Source organism: Bubalus kerabau, chromosome 1, assembly GCF_029407905.1.
Source record: "Bubalus kerabau isolate K-KA32 ecotype Philippines breed swamp buffalo chromosome 1, PCC_UOA_SB_1v2, whole genome shotgun sequence".
Classification (NCBI taxonomy): domain Eukaryota; kingdom Metazoa; phylum Chordata; class Mammalia; order Artiodactyla; family Bovidae; genus Bubalus; species Bubalus kerabau.
Window position 1 is genome coordinate 24,925,935 of NC_073624.1, and position 21,064 is coordinate 24,946,998.

Consider the following 21,064-nt stretch of genomic DNA (forward strand, 5'->3'; position numbering starts at 1 on the left):
CATGACTTTGCGCTAACGTCAGCCTAGTTTTGTATTGGAAAGGGGGGTTACAGGGACTTCTCTGGCGTTCCCCTGTGGCTCAGCTGGTAAAGAATCCTCCTGCAGTGTGGAAGACCTGGGTTCAATCCCTGGATTGGGAAGATGCCCCAGAGAAGGGAAAGGCTACCCATGCCAGTATTCTGACCAGGAGAATTCCATGCACATTATAGTCCGTGGGGTCTCAAAGAGTCGGACGTGACTGAGTGACTTTCACTTCACTCTGGCAGTCCAGTGGTTAGGACTCCACACTTACCACTTGCCCCACAGTATGGCCAAATATATATTAATATATATATGGAATATATATAATGTGTGTGTGTGTGTGTTAGTTGCTTAGTCGTGTCCAACTCTTTGTGACTCCAGGGACTGTAGCCTGCCAGGCTCCTCTGTCCATGGGATTTCCCAGGCAAGAATACTGGAATGGGTTGCTATTTCCTTCTCCTGATCTTCCTGACCCAGGGATTGAACCCGCATCTCTTATGTCTCCTGCATTGGCAGGCAGATTCTTTACCACTAGCGCCAGCTTCAATATACATACACACACATATATATATAATATATATATATACATGTAGGGCTTCCCTGGTGGCTCAGTTGATAAAGATCTGCCTGCAGTGCAGGAGACCTGGGTTCAATCCCTGGATCGGAAAGATCCCCTGGAGAAGGGAATGGCTGCCAACTTCACTATTTTTGCCTGGAGAATCCCATGGACAGAGGAGCCTGGCGGGCTACTGCTCCCACTTGCCTCACTGCTGCTGCTGCTGCTAAGTCACTTCAGTCGTGTCCGACTCTGTGCGACCCCATGGACGGAACCCACCAGGCTCCCCCGTCCCTGGGATTCTCCAGGCAAGAACACTGGAGTGGGTTGCCATTTCCTTCTCCAATGCATGAAAGTGAAAAGGGAAAATAAAGTCACTCAGTTGTGTCCAACTCCTATCGACCCCATGGACTGCAGCCCACCAGGATCCTCCGTCCATGGGGTTTTCCAGGCAAGAGTACTGGAGTGGGGTGCCATTGCCTTCTCCACTTGCCTCACAGTGTGGCCAAATATATATTAATATATATATATAATATACATATGTATATATATGTAATATCTATCTATCTATAAAATACTCTACCCCAAAACAGCAGAATACACATTCTTCTTAAGTATGCGTAGACCATTCTCTGGGATGGATCACGTCTTACACCACAAAACTAGTATTAACAAATTTTAGAAAATTGAAATCATAACAGGTGTTTTTTCTGATCATAATAGGATGAAATAGCCAACCTCCCCACCCAAAGGAAAACAAAAGAAAAAGGGGAATTACAAATGATGATTTGGACCCTTCTAGATTATTCTAGTCTTCCCAAAGAGGCCATAACCCAGCGAGGTTTGTTGTGAGGAGAAAACAATATAATTTCATGTATATTATCTGTCACAGTGTGGGTACTCAAGAAATATATGTATTTCCTTCCCTCTTTTCAAAAATTTTTACTTATTTAGCTTTTTTCCTTTTTGGCTGTACTTTGAGGCATGTGGGACTTCCCTGACCAGGGTTGGAATCTGTGGCCCCTGCAGTGGGAGCTCAGAGTCTTAACCACTGGACACCAGGGAAGTCCTCCTCCACTCTTTTCTTTTCTTCTGTGTTTGTGGGCTGTAACCAAGCAAAGGGAGCTGAGTGAGGGCGAAGCCACCAAACACTCTGGATTTGCTTTCTTTTTAAGGAAAAAATGTGCCAGGCCTATGTAGCCCCTCAGGGGTCATCCTTAAGTCAATCTCTTCAGAAACAAGAGGGCATGAATATGGCCCTTGTCGCTAGAGACTGCTTTCACTTCCAAGGGGTAGTTTGGACCAGTAGACCATCCTGTCTCTGAGTTCTTTTTCTTGCGGGTAGTGGAAGAATGTTCCCCATTCAGGCAGCAATTGTTGCCGCCCCCACCCTCCCTTCCAGAGGCTAATCTGACTTCAGGTCTCTGTGTTCTGCACATAATTAAACTCTTTTATTAATAGGGACACCCCAGGGACTGGAGGTTTGGACATCTGAGAATCAGTGTGTGACTGGAGAAGAGGGTTTCAGAGCCCTTCCTCTGGGTTTCCATCGCCACCCGGGCTGAAATAGAATGGGCAAATTGAGCCCAACCTGGTCCTTAAATGATGCCAATGGATTGATGGCTGGGACCCAAGACGGCATCTTCTTGGAACTAAACGGGTGATAATGAAATGAAGCTCAGCCACCTTCGCCTCATCTATCACTGTCAGATGAAAAACAGACCGAGTCTCATCTCCGCCTCTCCCTTCAGGCTGAAGCTGTCCACAGCCGCCATACCCTCTGCTCCCACTGGATGGCGCTAAAGCCTCAGGCATCAGCCTTCAGGTACTCCGCAAACGTCCACAGCTATTCTTCTACGAAGGGCCCCGGGCAGGGCTGCAGCTATTCAGCAGACTTGAGGCAAACGTGCCTTCCATTTTAAAAGGCTTGACCGTGTGAGCTGTTTGCATCCTCCCTCCCACCGTCTTTAAAGAAGCCGCTCTCCATCTTCTTTGCCCGAGCTCCACTGCTCCGTGTCTCATTTTTGTGAAACTCTCCGAGGTATTTCCAGCTCATTTGCAGGCAACCTGGCATCTTTACAGATATTGGCCTCATGTGTTAGTCTCTGAGACTCTTTGCGACGCTATGGACTGTAGTCCACCAGGCTCTTCGGTCTGTCCATGGAATTCTCCAGGCAAGAATACTGGATTGTTTTGCCATTTTCTGCTCCAGGGGATCTTCCCCACCCAGGGATTGAACCTGGATCTCCTGCATTTCTGGCAGATTCTTTACTGTCTGAGCTATCAGGGAAGCCCTTATTGGTCTCATAGGCTATTATTAGTGTTGAAGAGTATTTATGCGGTGAGAACACTCGGTTTTGTCGGGAAATGTTTACCAAAACCAGGAGTACAGTCTGGCCCTGAAAATGCAGCGGTGAAACCGCGACCCGGTGCATTCTGGGTTTTCCACCTTCATTTCTAGACTTGTCATCATTACAGAGAACTGAATTGCGCCCCTCTGACCTCCCTCTTCGGCCACTTTCCTCCTGTTGCTACCGGGTTTGCAGGTTTGCCACTGTCCCAGCCCCAGCCCGAAACACGGGGTTATTTCAGAACTGGAGGCGGCAGCTTCAGACTACTCTTTCTCAGGTGTTGATGGCTGAGAGCCCGAATCTGGGAACTCAGCCTCCAGTGTGTAGCCTGATGCTTCTGCAAATTCGCTGGTTCTCCTCTGGTCACAGTCTCGCATCCCTTCCTTTGGGGCAGATAATGCTTGGTCCCCTTGGTGTCAGGGTTACCAAGTATGCAGAGGAGTTTGTGTGGCAGAAGATTGACATCTGACCCTGGTTTCTGCCACCTCCTGCTTGCCACCACTTCTTTGACTCTTCAGAGTGGGACACTCCAACGCCTAAAACGTTAGCATTTGAAAAGCTTATGGAGCTTCCTTAGTTGGTCTCCGCAGCCCTCATTTTACAGATTTAAAGGACTTAAGTAGACCCAGGCCCAGATTTCTGGTTCTTTCTTCTTTCTAATGTCACACTTGTGTGGTCCGTGTTAGACACCTTCCCCCCCTCCCCCTGCAAAAGAGGGTGTTTGAAGAAAGACTCATATAAAAATGACCACAGTCAGTATGTATCTGCAGCTCTCCTCTCATCTTCCTTACCTGGGAAGTCTTCCTTTCCTGCTCCTGTTTTCTCCCCTGGGCGTGGAAGCTGTGGGGAGAGGGACTGGCTGAGGACCGACATTTTCTGGGTCACCCCAGGTCACTTGTCCACAATCTGCTAGCCACACGAGTCTTTGCCTCTTGGGGAGGGGCTTCAGGGCGAGGCAGAGTTTCCCATCTTCCCATTGCTGTGAAAATTCTTCCACTTCCTTGTGTTTCATCCTGAGTCAGAAACTCATGCATGGGGATTTCCCTGGTGATCCAGTGGCTAAGACCCTGTGCTCTCAATGCAGGGAGTCCGGGTTTGATCCCTGGTCAGGGAACTAGGTCCCATATGCTGCAACGAAGCTCGAAGATCCTATGTGCTGCAACTAAGACCCTCAGCAGCCCAAAAATAAATACCCCCCAACCCCAAAACCCATATCCAGCATTTTTTTGCTTCTTGTGTATTTACATCCCCCCTCGGCAATCTCTTACCCCTATGGGATTTCTTTTTCTGTTTAAAATTATTTATTTGGCCCTGTTGGATCTTCATTGCAGTGTGCAGGCTTCTCATTGCAGTGGTTTCTCCTGTTGGGGAGCCTGGGCTTCAGGGCTCGTGGGCTTCAGCAGTCGTGGCTCCTGGGCTCTAGAGCATAGGCTCAGTAGCTGTAGCACACAGGCTTAGTTGCTCCACAGGATGTGGGATCGAACCTGTGTCTCTTGCATTGGCAGGCAGATTCTTCACCGTTCAAGCCACTAGGGAAACACTCTTTTTCTTGTTAAAAAAAATTAAAGCATAATTGCCTTACAATATTATATTAGTTTCAGGTATGCAACATAGTGATTCCATACTTTTGTACATTACAAATTGATCACTGCCCTATGTGGTTTCAGATGGCATATTTCAGAGGCAGTCCTTAGGAAAATGTGGCAAGGAACTGTTGTGTGTGTAGTGACCTGAGCTGTGTGTTCCAAGTACCAGATCCAACCAGGATCTTCAACAGAAAAGATGAAACTTTAATGGAATTTCCTTACTACAGCTTAACACCAAACTGTCTGGTCTCAGGTGCTTTAATTCAGGTTCCCTTGCATAATACGATCTATCAAAACTGCTGGATTTTTATCAACCTGATTAGAGCTCTGAGAAGCCCATGCATCTATGCCCTGAGCTCTGGGATGTGGTGGTGGAGGTTAGCACCATATCATGTGATTATGTAATGCCACTACTTTTCTTTCTGCTGCTGCTGCTAAGTCACTTCAGTTGTGTCCGACTCTGTGTGACCCCATAGATGGCAGCCCACCAGGCTCCCCCGTCCCTGGGATTCTCCAGGCAAGAACACTGGAGTGGGTTGCCATTTCGTTCTCCAATGCATGAAAGTGACAAGTGAAAGTGAAGTCGATCAGTTGTGTCCGACCCTCAGCGACCCCATGAACTGCAGCCTTCCAGGCTCCTCTGTCCATGGGATTTTCCAGGCAGGAGTACTGGAGTGGGGTGCCATTGCCTTCTAACAAGGAATAATTCGAGATCAACAGTTCTTTTACCCACAAAGAATTGAAATAGAAACAGCATACATTGTTCCACCATATCTTTATGAAAAAGCTATCTTCCTGAAAAAGGGAAGGATAATGATCATAGGGTTAGGTCGACTCATAAGACAAATATTCAAGAAAAGGTCATTTATTAGCTGGAGGTCTCTAGTGGTTTCCCACAGGGCTCTGTTTTTGGATCTGTTTGGATAACATTTTTACTGACCACTTAGATAAAAATAAAGCATATTTCTCAAATTTTGCACAAGATAAAACCTTAGGAAAGACTGAAATAATAAAACCAGATTACAAACATATTGCAATAGACTGGAACAAAGATCCCAGACCTAGAATTAAGTTTAATGTAAATATATTCATGCCTCCAAAAGAAATTACATAAGTATAGCTTGGAAAGGCTTGGTTTGACAGTAGTTTTTATGGGAAAAAAAAAAAAACCCTGGTAGTTTTAGGTGTTGATAGACTGATAAGGACAAGTGATGTGACTGAGCAGATAAAAAGCCAACTCAGTCAAAGGCAGCACTGATACCATTGTGAAGTCTGTGTCAAGGCAGGTGCTATTCCCACCGCACGGGGGGCAGGTTCTACCATGTCAGAATATCACATCAGTTCCTGTGGGTCTCACTGAATGGAGGAGCTTCTAAGGGAGGAGCTGTTTAGAACTACATGATCTACAGCACGGTTGATGGAACTGGAGATATTTCATCTGGAAAGAAGAAGACTCTGCAGTATGCATGGCCGTCGTCACAGCTAATGTTTACTGTGCTCTCCCTCGGCACCAGGTTCCACTTTAAGTGCCTTACTTGTGTCATATACTATTACTACTACATATGAGTTATGACGATTATTGCCCCCTGCCTTTATCTAGTTCAGTTCAGTTCAGTCACTCAGTCGTGTCCGACTCTTTGCAACCCCATGGACTGCAGCACGCCAGGCCTCCCTGTCCATCACCAACTCCCGGAGTTTACTCAAACTCATATCTGTTGAGTTGGTGATGCCATCCAGCCATCTCATCCTCTGTCGTCCTCTTCTCAGCCCTCAATCTTTCCCAGTGTCAGGCTCTTTTCCAATGAGTCAGTTCTTCACATCAGGTGGCCAAAGTATTGGAGTTTCAGCTTCAGCATCAGTCCTTCCAATGAATATTCAGGACTGATTTCCTTTAGGATGGACTGGCTGGATCTTCCTTTATCTAATATCTGTGGAAATGGAAGCACTAAGAGGTTAACTAATGACCAACCTGACGCAGCTGCCAAGTGGGGGGCTGGGAGTCAAAGCCAGCCCCAGACTGCGTTAACTGTCTGTAACAATAACAGCAGAGCGCATGGCTCCAGAGTTACAAATCTGAAGGAGGCAGATCCTTTAAGTTGTTGTTTAGTCCCTAAGTCATGTCTGACTCTTTTGCAACTCCATGGTCTGTAGCCCGCCAGGCTCCTTGGTCCTTGGGATCCTCTAGACAAGAACACTGGAGTGGGTTGCCATGCCCTCCTCCAGGGGAATCTTCCCGATCCAGGGATTGAACCAGTGTCTCTTGTGTCTCCTGCATTGGCAGGCGGATTCTTTACTGCTGAGCCACCAGGGCAGAAATCTGAAGGAGACAGACCCTGGAAGAGCTACCTGCAAAGTGGTGGGTCATCTCTTGCTGGAGGTGTTCAAGGTCAAGGGCGCTCTGCTGAGGATGATGTGGGTGAATTCTGTGTTCAGAGTGAGGCTGGACTAGGTAACCTCAAGGAGTCTCAGGACTCTGGACTCTCACTTGCCAAGCTGCCATTCTTAGGGTTGGATTCTAAGAACCGTGGAGGGGTTATCAGTTTTCCACACCGTTTTCTTCCCCTACACCTGCACTTCCTTTGCCCTCAGGTGAAAATAAGAATGTCTTCATGGCTTGGATGCGCCCTTACCTTGTAGTAAGTGTAATTTATTGGCTGTCATGATCCACCCCTGGCAGGTAGCTGTATTTTGCAGAACCCTTCTTCCTAGCCTTGCTTTAGAATGGAAGGTGCCTTGAGAATAGAGTTTGCTTTAGAATGGAAGGCGCCTTGTGAGTAGAGTGAATAGATCTCCCCCTCCCAAAATATTTCCATTCAAATCAGAGGCAAATCAGAAGGCTGTTGATTGAATAACTGACAAGGGATGCCTACTACCAACTGTCTCCTGCTGACCCGTCCCTGTGACCTTGGTTCCCACAATCTCACCCGTCCTTAGGGCTGTGTCACAATGCAATGTCATTACCTCATTTTCTTCAGCTTTCTAGACCCCTGCTTTCCCCAAGGTGTTCTATCAGCCAGAAATGCTTTCCAGTATGAAAAACTAGAAGATGGTGAAGAGGTTTGAGCATAGAATCTAGATACCTAGCTAAGGTTAACCCCAGGTAGGTTTTCCCAAGTTGGTTTGGTTTGGACCTAAAACTTTGTGTGTGCTCCGTTGCTCAGTCGGGGCTGACTCTTTGCGACCCCATGAACTATATCTCTCCAGGATCCTCTGTCCATAGAATACTCTAGGTGAGAATACTGGAGTGGGTTGCCATTTCCTCCTCCAGGGGATCTTCCCAACCCCGGATTGAACCTGCATCTCCTGTGTTTCCTGCATTACAGGTAGATTCTTTACCACTAACCTGTTGGGGAAGCCACTAAACCCTTAAGTAGGGCCTTCCAATCAGTTCACCTACTGGGACACTTGGGAACTGATATAAATAATTCAAGACACATGGGGGTAAATGGATACTGTTGGACATTGCAGAAAGAGCCAGTTTGGGCTCTGGTCTTTTCAAATTTGCCTGCTGCCTGTTGCTTAGTCCATCCTTGTCATCATCCCACTTTGTACCTCTCTCCTATCTCTGGTTCTGATCCTTCCACTTAGAATTCTTAATGTTTTTTATTTTTGTTGTTGTTGTTTTGGAGTGTGTGTGTGTGTGTGGCCATGCCTCGGAGAATGGGTATCTTAGTTCCCTGACTAGGGATAGAACCTGTGGCCCCTGCATTGGAAGCTCAGAGTCTTAACTACTGGACCACCAGGGACGTCCCTGTCTTTAATGTTTCAATCATGCACTTCTGAGATGAGTTTCTCTCTTAGTCTTACCCTGGAGGGAGCCCATCTCTACAGGCCTCTCCCTGGAGGCTTCCCCCAGCTCTTCCCCTTCACAACACTTGCATCTCAGCTCCAACGTTGCTTCCTTAGTAAGGCCCCGCCCTGCCAGTCTATTCAACGCTAGTGTCCCATTGCAGCTGACCTTCAGAGTCCCCAGTCTGTTTGCTTCAGAGCACTTATCACTTGCAATTACATTTCTTTCTCATTTTACTTGCTTTTGTCCCACTATTCTGAAAGTTTTAGGAAGGCAGAGAATTCTTTTGTGTCCTCTTATAGCCCCAGGGCCGAGTTCAGTGCCTGCACACATATGAGAATTTGTTGCATGAACCAATAAATTTTGGGGGAGAAAGGTAATGTTTTTCGTTGTTGTTTATCACAGGCTAATTAGGATTCTGGCTCCTCACTCAGGGGCTTCCCAGGTGGCTCAGTGGTAAAGAACCTGCCAGCCAATGTAGGAGATCGAACTCAGGTTCGATCCCTGGGTCGGGACGATCCCCTGAAGAGGGGAATGGCTACCCTCTCCAGTATTCTTCCCTGGAGAATCCCAATGGACAGAGGAGCCTGGAGGGCTAGAGTCCATGGGGTCGCAAAGAGTCGGACATGATTTAGCAGCTGAGTACGCACACACCTCACTTAGCAAGCACCGCTGTCAGACTCCCTCTAGTCTGCTCTGGTGTCTTTCGGTGTCATTTATCTTTAAATAATTATGATGAATTTCAGTTGATCCACCATCAGATTTCTGTTTTTTTTTCTGTACAAGAACAACACTTAACTCCAATGTGATAAAAGCTATTCACAAACCTGAGGCTTGGAGGAGAGAAAGGAAATTCTTGACTTTGGGGGCTGAGTTCATTTCATCACATCCAAGTTTTATTTCCCTGAAGCTTTTCTTTGTCAAGCTTGGGAAAGTGCCATTTCCTAGGAGAACTACATAAGAACAAACTTCACAACTGAGAAAAGCGAAAAGCAGCCCCCAAGGCAAAAATCAGAGAAGCATTTTAGACTGATCCCCCCTGAAGATCAATGGCAATCTTTTATTTTTCAAGTGCATTACTTTTCTAAACTGACTTGAACCAAATGGATGAACAAGGACCTTTCAGACTGCATAAACCAAACGGGAAATAGATGAGAGTGCCAGCAAAGAGGCTTGAAAGGATTTATCTTCCTACATTTCAAGGCAACTGTTGCTTCCAGCAACAGTTTCTCTTGGGAAAACTGGTGAATGTGTCCTGGATTGGGACTGGGTGGCAGCAGGCGAGGGTCAGTGGGGACATGGCAGGCGTGGGCTCGGGCTGTGCATTACACTGGAGAAGGGCAGAGAAGAAGATACAAAGGGAAGCTGAATGTTCCCAGGAACAGGACTGACTCATAAAATCTTTCCATTGATGATGCCATATCAAACCATCACTTTCTGCTTTTTTGAGCCAAATTGGAAAAACCTGGACAGTCTTCGCTCCAAACAACAGCACAGAGGAAGGCTCCTCTTGTCTACAGAGCAGCACCTCCCAAACTCATGCTGTCTAAAGAGTCACATGAACTGATGTGAAGTGTGAAAGTCGCTCAGTTTTGTCTGACTCTTTGCAACCCCATGGACTATACAGTCCATGGAATTCTTCAGGCCAAAATACTGGAGTGGGTAGCCTTTCCCTTCTCCAGGGGATCTTCCCAACCCAGGGATCAAACCCAGGTCTCCCGCATCGCAGGTGGATTCTTTACCAGCTGAGCCACAAGGGAAGGAAGCTTGTTAAAAATGCAGATCCCAGGGCCCTCTCCTGGAAGGTCTGATGCAGTAGATCGGGGTCCAGGTATGAAAAGTTATACTTGCAATAGGCATCCCAGCTGATTCTCCTGACTGGACAGGTTTGTTGTTGTTCAATCACTTACTCGTGTCTGATGCTTTATGACCTCATAGACTGCAGCATGCAAGGCTTTCCCATCTTTCACTATCTCTGGGAGTTTGCTCAAATTCATGTCCATTGAGTTGGTGATGCTATCTAACCATCTCACCCCCTGTCACCCTCTTCTCCTTTTGCCTTCAATGTTCGCCAGCATTAGGGTCTTTTCCAGTGAGTCAGCTCTTCACATCAGGTGGCCAAAGCATCGAAGCTTCAGCTTCAGCATCCATCCTTCCAATGAATATTCAGGGTTGATTTCCTTTAGAAATGACTGCTTTGATCTCCTTGCAGTCCAAGGGACTCTCAAGAATCTTCTCCAGCACCACACATTTGGGGAAAGGCATCAGAGAGTTAGCCATCTTTGTCCACATTTCCTAATTCACCAATCTTCCAGGCAAACCCTACTTTTTGCCTTCCCTACCTTTGAATTCAATCCATAGGAAGCCTCTCAGTCTGTTCTCCTGTCTGGGAGCCATAGTGTGGTTCTGCAAACAAGACTCCAGTTCCCTCCCTGGAGGGATCTTGGTGGAGACCTTCCAGTGTTAAAGGTGAAACTGGACATGGAGACACAGGCATCAGGAGAGATGCCCCTTAGGGATGGAGCAGCCTTCTTCACCGCTAGGCATTCTGGGGCCCCTTCCTCCTGCCCCACCCCCTCCCCACAACAATCACATCTCCTGCTTCATCACCCACCTCCACCTCTAAGCTCATTCCCCAACCTCCCTTTCTGTCTCCACTGCAACTTCACAGCCTTGTATTCATTCAGGTGCTTCCACTTCCAACTCAGTTGGTTCAAAACCACTGATTTATTGTCCTCTCCACCTCCAGCTCTGTTTCTCCACCTGGACCCTCTACCTCGGGTTCCCTCTTTTGCAAACTGGAAGTGTGGTCCTCTGAGTCACCCAAGCCAGGATACTGGCTCCTCTGTCTTCCTCATTCCCTACATCAAAACCTAAATATCTGTTTAAGGCTGTGGTTTGCAAGCCTGGTTTGCTGCCAAAGAGAATCATCTGGAAAGATTTTATAACATATGCATGCCTGTGCTCCACTCCCAGAAATTCTGATTTAATTGGTCTGTGGTGAGGTCAGGCCATGGACAGCTTTTAGAACTTCCCAAGTGATTCTAACATGCAGTCAGGGTTCCCACTCTAGCCTCTGTTCCACCCTTCCCCACGAGGCAGATCTGATCCATTCACAGGGCTGGGGCCAGGGTGGGGAGATCGAGGCTCTTAGCTCCAGCACACAATTCAAGGGAGCGCCAAGACCCTCAGTCATCAAGGTGGATTACAATATTTAAAAATAAAAATAAAAATGAGTGCAGAAAGTCCATGATCCACAACCCATAGACGTTTTATAAAAACAGGCTGTCATGGTTTGTTTCACGACCCTGCTTTATTTCACAACATCGACAATTATTTCCCATCAGGCTGCGGTCCCTGGGCTAGTGTGGCTGTCACGTCCCTCCCAGGGGTTTATGAGGGTTGACAAAGGCGTGTAAACAGATTGGGCAACGAAGAACTCTAGGTTTCTTTCTTTTTTTTTCTTTTTTTTGACTGGAGAGCTTTTACCTTTTTCCATTGGGTTCAAAACACGGGCGGATTTGTTGATAAGCCTGTGCCAGGGGTACACATGAGTGTCTCCACCCCAGATTCCAGCTTGACTTGGCACAGAGCTGCTGGTCGGCCGGCCACTCCTTTCAATGCCCTTCACACCCACGTCCAGGTTCCTGCTTTCGGGATCTAAGCCCTGTGTGAGCCCAGGAAGCTCAGCTCTCCAGCCTCAACTCCTATTGCTTTCCGCTTTGTGTGATTCAATAAAGAATGCCTTGCAGCTCTCCAACGTGCCTTGGCTTTCCTTGCAGCTATGCTATTACAGGTGGCTCAGTGGTAAAGAATCTGCCTGTGATGCAGGTTTGATCCCTGTGTGGGGAAGATCCCCTGGAGAAGGAAATGGCAACCCACTCCACTATTCTTGCCTAGGAAATGCCATGGACAGAGGAGCCTGGCGGGCTACAGTCCATGGGGTTACAACAGAGTTGAACTTGGTGACTAAACAACAACAGCAACACCATTACTCGGGGGGTTTTCTGCTCTGCAAGTCTGGGTCTTTGCAGCCAGTCGCATAGTTGTTGATTTCTGCACTGCTCAGAGATACCTGGCTGAGATGGTGAGTGGGGTTGGAATTCAAGCTTGTTCCACTTACAGAGCCCCACATTCCATCACTCCGCCCCCTCCCCCAACAGCGTGCTTGGCATGAGGCTGTATCCATGGGGGCTGTGGTCATGTTTTCCCATTCATCCACCCAGTGTTAGTCACTCAGTCGTGTCTGACTTTGCAGCCCCATGGACTGTAGCTCGCCAGGCTCCTCCATCCATGGGATTTTCTGGATAAGAATACTGGAGCAGGTTGCCATTTCCTTATCCATTTCCTGACCCAGGGATCGAACCTGGGTCTCCTGCATTGCAGGCAGATTCTTTACCATCTGACCCACCTGGGAAGCCCATCACTCACCTAGAAGGGGCACGTTTTTCTAGCTTGGACAGACTCCCTGTTAGTGGCGGCTCTGAGTATCATTCCCCACATCTTTCCCCATGAATTCCGCCCTCCTTCCCTCCCATGTAAGACAGAGCTCAAGCTTTGACCTCCACTGGGAAGTCTTTCTTGCCCCCGGTCTCTGAGACAGAGTGACTCTAAGTTACCACTTCATCTTCTGCATGTTCTTACAATGGCAGCTCTCCCAGTGAAGTGTAATTATGTGGACAGCTGTAAAACCACATGCCTGCCACAGAAGTCTGGCCTGTATTGGTCAAGTTCAGGGTGGTTCTTCTTTAATCTAAGGATGCCTTTGAAGAATACTGGAATAACAAGTAGTAAAGTCAAACATTTAGGCGAGTACCTGCTTTGTTTTACTTCAAGGTACCAAACAATTGGCTGCATCAATCAGGCTGGGCATGCCTAGCTGAGATAACAAATTGGGGGCTTACAATAAGAAAGTTCTATTTCTTATTCACGCCGCATGTTCCTCATGGAACCCAGATGGATGGAGCAGTCACTGTTTGCAGCTCTGCTTACCACTGTGGTGGAGGAAAAAAAACTCTCGACAGTCTGGTACCAATAATGAATTGTTTCTTCCTGGAATCAGCTTTGGAAGTGACATAATCTCTGCTCCAACTTACTGGCCAGAATTAGTGTCATGGTCCCACCCAACCTCAAAAAGGACAAAAAGTATAAGCCTACCATGTTCCTGGAGGGCAGGAGAGCATGGAAACGTTTGGCAAACAGCACTGATGATTCCCAGAGTTGATGCTTTCCATAAAATTGACTGACTTTCTTATTTCTTAAATAGCCTTTTCTACCAGTTGTTTTGGCATTCAGAAAAATGCATTATCAACAGCAAGACCTGGCAATAACAACTACAGCTAAAACCCAAAGCACAGGTCTTTTTGGAAAATTTTCAGTCACATCTCTGCTCATAAATAAGGATTTTTTGAGAGTATGTATCTATTTTATTTTATAGTTCAGATTATATTGTAGAAAATAGCAGAATGTAGTGGCCCAAGTTCAGTTTTTGATGAGATTCTTAGTGTCTTAGTTACACAAATAAATTGCCTAACCCATCCAATAGATCAAATGAGATAGATAGTGGATATGAAAACCTTCTGTAGATTGTAAAATGCTGAAATGTAAATTCTGTTTAAAAACATATTGTTGTTAGCCCAATGGACTAGCCATCCCAAAGACCTTTATGTTCTATTAATAAGATCTTTTCCTGCCACAGGTATTTTTTTCATTTCTTTTCTGTTGATTTTCATGGGCTTTTAAAATAAACTCTTAATAAGAACAGAACCACAGAAAACATTCTTTCAGTATGAATCAGCTATATATTCAAAACAAAACTTGAAAAACTCAGTTTTTCCAGGAACAAATTGCCCTGGGAATGACACCACTGAATTAGATGTTAAGGAATTTAAAAATGAATTGCAGATGAAGTCTATACAAGTTTCTCCTAAATACATGTAAAGTCCACTTTCCCTCTGTAGCATATATTTTAAAAAGCCAGCCCCCTTCTGTATACACTGGTGGAAGATATACACATCCTTAACATTTTCCCCCAAATCTTTAACACTTAAAAAAACAATAATTAAGAGATGAATTTCACATTAAAAAGAAATTTTAATTTCTCCCTTTAATTTTAATAAGTGCTCCCTTAGTGCATTTATATCACAGAAACAACATGTTAGAGTTCAGAAATGTCAGTTCTATAAATTGAAATATATACGCAATGCCACCTTTTGTCTCTTTTCTTTGCCTCTATTTTAAACCTTTTTAAATGAATATCCTTCACTGTGTTTACAGCATAGACTCCTTTATCCTACAGTTTGTGGACAATTATAGATCTGTCTACTGATAGATCCTATCAGTTTTGTTTGTCTTGAATTCTGTGATGACACAGAACTTGTGTCTCCAGAATTTGTGACTATAATCATGTGTAAATCCTGTTGAAATGAAAAATTATGTCTAATCTCCAATGAAAGATCTTAAGTGTGAAAGTGTGAATAAATCTCAGATCAAATGTCAAACGTTTAGATGTGAAAGGGTTTCTCCAAGAACACAGCAAAGTCAATATCCTACTCTTAATTTTTACATTAAAAAAAAATCTGCTCAGAGGATTCTTTTCCAAACCAGACTTGATTTAACTACATCCTAAACATGGTTCCAGGCAAGAATACTGGAGTGGGTTGCCATTTCCTTCTCCAAAACGTGGTTCAAATTCTAATAGTTCCACTAGCTTTAGAAAAATCTAGAAAGATAGACAATAGTATTTCCAAAGTGTACTTGTAGTTCTTTGAGTGATGGATGAGATAAGTATTAAAAGTGTATCCTTTTCCTTGGCAAGATGGAGGGGATGACTTGGCTACTAGCATCATGCACTTTTTGGATCAGCATCTAGTCTTTCCATTGCTTGAATTTCTCTCTGTAAAGGAGATTAAATAATGAAAAAGAATTGTCACAAGGTAAATAGGATCTTCTTAGTGATACCAATGTGGTAGGCTTTGCTATGGAAGTATAAAAATACTTGATTTCGAGGATATTCCTCATGCACTGGGAGGAAAAAAGAACCACTATTGTTGCACAACTGAAACAGCTTCAGGTAGAAACTGAACCAGCTGTGAAGATGTTAGAAGATCTAGAAACTCCGGGGCAAATGCAGTCAGCCAGGGACAGTCAGATGCTGTTTCACGACTTGGCAGACAAGCGTGGTATTAGGCAAGAATATTTAGATACACTTTGCATGCTAAGTCACTTCAGTCATGTCTGACTCTTTGTGACCCTATGGACTGTAGCCCACCAGGCTCCTCTGTCCATGGGATTTCCCAGGCAAGAATACTAGAGTGGGTTGCCATGCCCTTCTCCAGGGGATCTTCTTGACCCAGGGATTGAACCCGGGCCTCCTGCATTGCAGGGAGATTCTTTACCATCAGAGCCACTAGGGAAGGTTTACAGGCGTGCAAAATGCCAATATGAATGCAGAATTACTCTGAAGCAGCAGAATATCTTTCCTTTTTTAGAGTGTTGGTTCCAGCAGTGGATAGAAATGCTTTGAATTCAGAACTTATGGTTGCAGGAGGAAGGGAGAAAGGATGTGAGGAAGGGGTAGTCAGGGAGTTTGGGATGGACGTGTACACTCTGCTGTATTTAAAATGGATAACAAACAAGGACCGACTGTATAGCAAGGGAATTCTGCTCAATGCTATGTGGCAGCCTGGATGGGAGGGAGTTTGGGAGAGAATGGATACATATATATGTATGACCGAGTTCTATTTCTGCTTTATTGACTATGCCAAAGCTTTTGTCTGTGTGGATCACAATAAACTGTGGAAAATTCTGAAAGAGATGGGAATACCAGACCACCTGACCTGCCTCTTGAGAAACCTGTATGCAGGTCAGGAAGCAACAGTTAAACTGGACATGGAACAACAGACTGGTTCCAAATAGGAAAAGGAGTACGTCAAGGCTGTATATTGTCACCCTGCTTATTTAACTTCTATGCAGAGTACATCATGAGAAACGCTGGGCTGGAAGAAGCACAAGCTGCAATCAAGATTGCCAGGAGAAATATCAATAACCTCAGATATGCAGATGACACCACCCTTATGGCAGAAAGTGAAGAGGAACTAAAAAGCCTCTTGATGAAAGTGAAAGAGGAGAGTGGAAAAGTTGCCTTAAAGCTCAACATTCAGAAAACGAAGATCATGGCATCTGGTCCCATAACTTCATTGGAAATAGATGGGGAAACAGTGTCAGACTTTATTTTTTGGGGCTCCAAAATCACTGCAGATGGTGATTGCAGCCATGAAATTAAAAGACGCTTACCTCCTTGGAAGGAAAGTTATGACCAACCTAGATAGCATATTGAAAAGCAGAGACATTACTTTGCCAACAAAGGTCCGTCTAGTCAAGGCTATGGTTTTTCCAGTGGTCATGTATGGATGTGAGAGTTGGACTGTGAAGAAAGCTGAGCGCTGAAGAATTGATACTTTTGAACTGTGGTGTTGGAGAAGACTCTTTCGAGTCCCTTGGACTGCAAGGAGATCCAATCAGTCCATTCTAAAGGAGATCAGCCCTGGGTGTTCTTTGGAAGGACTGATGCTAAAGCTGAAACTCCAGTACTTTGGCCACCTCATGCGAAGAGTTGACTCATTGGAAAAGACTCTGATGCTGGGAGGGATTGGGGGCAGGAGGAGAAGGGGACGACAGAGGATGAGATGGCTGGATGGCATCACCAACTCGATAGATGTGAGTTTGAGTGAATTCCGGTAGTTGGTGATGGACAGGGAGGCCTGGAGTGCTGCAATTCACGGGGTCGCAAAGAGTCGGACACGACTGAGGGACTGAACTGAACTGAACTGAACTGAGTGCCTTTCCTATTCATCTGAAACTATCACAACATTGCCTGTTAATCTGCTATACTCCAATAGAAAATAAAAAGTTTTTAAAAAAGAAATTCTTTGAGTTCACTCTAGGAAACACTGACTTCTGAAATCTTAACACAGAATTGGGATGCATCCATGGAAGACCTTACGGAGCTCAAAGGGACCATAGATAATAATTCCCTGCGTTCTCCACTTCAGTCTTTCAGCCACGAACATGGTTCATTCATTGGTCTCTGTTTTCTTCCATCACCCCAAAGGGTGCCGTGACATTATTGATCCCCTCCTTTACCAGCCACAGTTGCTGTTGTTTAGTTGCTCAGTTGGGTCTGACTCTTTGTGACCCCATGGACTGCAAAATGCCAGGCTTCCCTGTCCTTCACTGTCTCCTGGAGTTTGTTCAGATTCACGTCCATTGAGTCGATGATGTCATCCAACCATCTCATCCTCTGTCGTCCCCTTCTCCTGCCTTCAGTCTTTCCCAGCATCAAGGTCTTTTCTAATGAGTTAGCTCTTCGTATCAGATGGTCAAAGTATTGGAGCTTCAAATTCCGGAGAATTTGAATAAAATTGGCTGGATTTCGTTAAAGAAAATTCACCCCTGAACTCAAATCTCTGATCTGACAGTTTGACCATCCTAGCAACCCAATCCTTCTGATTTTCCTGAGACATTCTTTTTTTATAGGTTAGTTTTTAAAATTTTATTTATTTACTTTTGGCTGTGCTGAGTCTTCGTTGCTGGGAGGGCTTTCTCTGGTTGTGGTTAGTGGGGGTTACTCTCTAGTTGTGGTGCACAAGTTTGTCAATGCAATAGCTTATCTTGTTGTGGAACACAGGCTCCAGAGTGCGAGGGCTTCCGTAGTCGCAGCAGGTGAACTCAGGAGTTGCAGCTCCCAGGCTCTAGAGCACAGGCTCAATAGTTGTGTCTCACGGGCTTAGTTGCTCTGAGGCTTGTGGGATCTTCCAGGATCAGGGCTCAAACCTGTATCTCCTGCATTGGCAGATGGGTTCTTTAACTCTGAACCACCAGGGAAGCCTCCTGAGATATTCTTGAAGACAGTCCCTGAAAGGCCCTAATAATGTTTTAAGTAAAGGTGCATGTTTATGCCTTGGAAGTTCTTTGAATAAATAAGTTCTGATATATGTTAAAATGTAAACTTAATTATAAGTAATCTATCTTTGAAGATAGATAGGCAAACAAGATCTCCCACTGGAGGCCAGCAGTTTGAAAGTGGTCTGAGCCATTTTGTTGCTGTTCAGTCACTAGGTCATGTCTGACTAGAACATTTTAAACAACTCCAAGAGAAAGTCTTTCTTTATCCAGATGTCAAGCATGACTTCTTAGAAGTTAAGGATATTCACTCCCATTCATTGTTAATTGAGAAGCATTCCTTCATATGCAAAATACAGAGGCTTTTGTATCAAGGAAGCAGAAAAAGATTTTCTAGTTTATTTCTCATGAATCATGCACTTTTGAAATAGATGATTAGGCTTATTCTGAGGAAGAGGCTACAGAACGATCTTGTTTACCATCTGAGTTTGAAGGAAAAAAGAGACTTTCATTCTGCCATAAGTTGAGTAAGGCTTCATATAAGACAGTCCTGTTGGCCCCATGTCTTCAGAGAGTTTCTGGGAAAAGGTAGATGTAGAACTGATTGTGGAAGGAGGAAAAGAAGGCTGGGAAGTCATGAATCTGGCCAATATGAAGTAGATATAATCCCAAGAAAAGGGAGCATTTGTTTAAAAGAAGAAAGAATAATGGCTATAGCGAATGAGGAAACTTCATCATCGTGGTGGTGCTTGGGCTCTAGAGTACGTGGGCTCAGTAGTTGCAGCTCGCAGACTTAGTTGCTGAGCAGCATGTGGGAGCTTATTCCAGACCTGACCACAGGCTAAAATAAGGCATAAGACCTTCTTAAAGAGCCAGCTTAAAACTAAATATTAAAAAAAACTAAGATCATGGCATCCGGCCCCATTACTGCATGGCAAATGGAAGGGGAAAAGGTGGAAATAGTGACAGATTTCCTCTTCTTGGGCTCCAAAATCACTGTCGATGGTGACTGCAGCCATGAAATTACAAGATAATTACTTCTTGGCAGGAAAGCAATGACAAAACTAGACGGTGTGTTGAAATGCAGAGACATTACTCTGCCAACAAAGGTCTGTATAGTCAGGGCTATAGTCTTCCCAGTGGTCACATACTGTTGTGAGAGCTGGACCATAAAGAAGGCAGAATGCCAAAGAATTGATGCCTTCGAACTGTGGTGCTGGAGAAGACTCCTGAAAGTCCCTTGGTCAGCAAGGAGATCAAGCCAGTCAATCTGAAGGGAGATCAACCCTGAATATTCACTAGGAGGACTGATGTTGAAGCTGAAGCGCCAGGATTTTGGTCCTCTGATGCAAACAGACAACTTATTGGAAAAGTCCTGATGCTGGGAAAGATCAAGGGCATAAGGAGAAGAGGGCATCAGAGGATGAGATGGCTGAATGACATCACCAATGCAATGAAGATGAACTTGGGAAAAGTCTGGGAGATAGTGAGGGACAGGGAGGCCTGCTGTGCTCCATCCAGTCCATGGCGTTGCAGAGTTGGATACAACTGGGTGACTGAACAACAACAAGAACTTTTAAGCTTATGAGGAGTTCATGAAATTTAATGTGGAGGAAAACAAATCTCTGATGCTCTGGATCAGGAAAAAAAAATCATCAAGATGAAAGATATCAATTTTACCTGGGAAGATATTTCATTAGCTCCATGCTCTACTGAGCATATCAGCCATGCTCCACCAGGAAGGTATTTTATAATGAAGTTTTTCACTGATACACTTTCTTTTGGTAAATAAATAAAATCACAAGATGATCTAAAATATTTAAGAGAATAGACAGCTTTCACATTCAGTAAGTGAGTTTATTTGTTTATGGGTTTCGTCGATGGCTCAGCAGATAAAGAATCCCCCCGTAATGCAGGAGACACAGGAGATGTGGGTTTGGTCCCTGGGTCAAGAATATCCCCTGGAGGAGGAAATGAAAACCCACTCCAGTATTCTTGCTTGGGAAATCCCATGGACAGAGAAGCCTGGTGGACCATAGTCCATGGAGTTGAAAAGAGTCGGACACGACTTAGCACACACACACATATTTTATTTATTTGGCTGCGACAGGTCTTAGTTGCGGCACACAGGACATTTGTTGTGTCATGCAGGACCTTTCACAGTGCCTCACGGACTCCCTAGTTGTGGTGCCTGGGCTCTGGAGTGCACAGGCTCAGTAGCTGCAGCTCTCTGGCTTAGTTGCTCCTTGGCATGTAGGGATCTTAGTTCCCCCACCAAGGATGGAAACTGTCTCCCATCCCCTGCATTGCAAGGCAGATTCTTAACCACTGGACCACCAGGGAAGTCTCAGTAAGTGTGTTTAGATCTTCAAATACTACTTATTGAATTGATTAACTGACTGCAACATGCTAATCATGGGCTTTCCAGGTCGTGCTAGTGGTAAAGAATCCGCCTGCCAATGCAGGAGACACAAGAGATGTGGGTTCAATCCCCGATCCAGGAAGATCCCCTGGAGGAGGAAATGGCAACCCACTCCAGTATTCTTGCCTGGGAAATCCCATGGACAGAGGAGCCTGGCAGGCTACAGCCCATGGGGCCACAAAGAGTTGGACATGACTGAGCAACTAAGAACACAAGCTATTCATTAATAGTTTTATCTGTTCTTTTAAGTGGTTCCTCATGGATCCCAACTCAGAAGATGATTGGGGTGTTTAGCGTTATGTGAATTGCTACATAAACTCAAAAGAATTGATCTTTTCATAAAGATATTCTATAATTTTCATAAAATTATATTTTCCTGGATTCATCTTTCTGGAGTTGGTCACTCATGGTGCATGTTATTGCTTCCTAGCTGCC

At 45.1% G+C, this 21,064-nt stretch overlaps 1 pseudogene; it reads left to right on the plus strand.

Moving 5' to 3' along the window:
• Positions 1-13,417: 13,417 nt before the first annotated feature.
• LOC129636974 (eukaryotic translation initiation factor 3 subunit E-like) lies at positions 13,418-17,780 on the plus strand (annotated as a pseudogene).
• Positions 17,781-21,064: the final 3,284 nt, after the last annotated feature.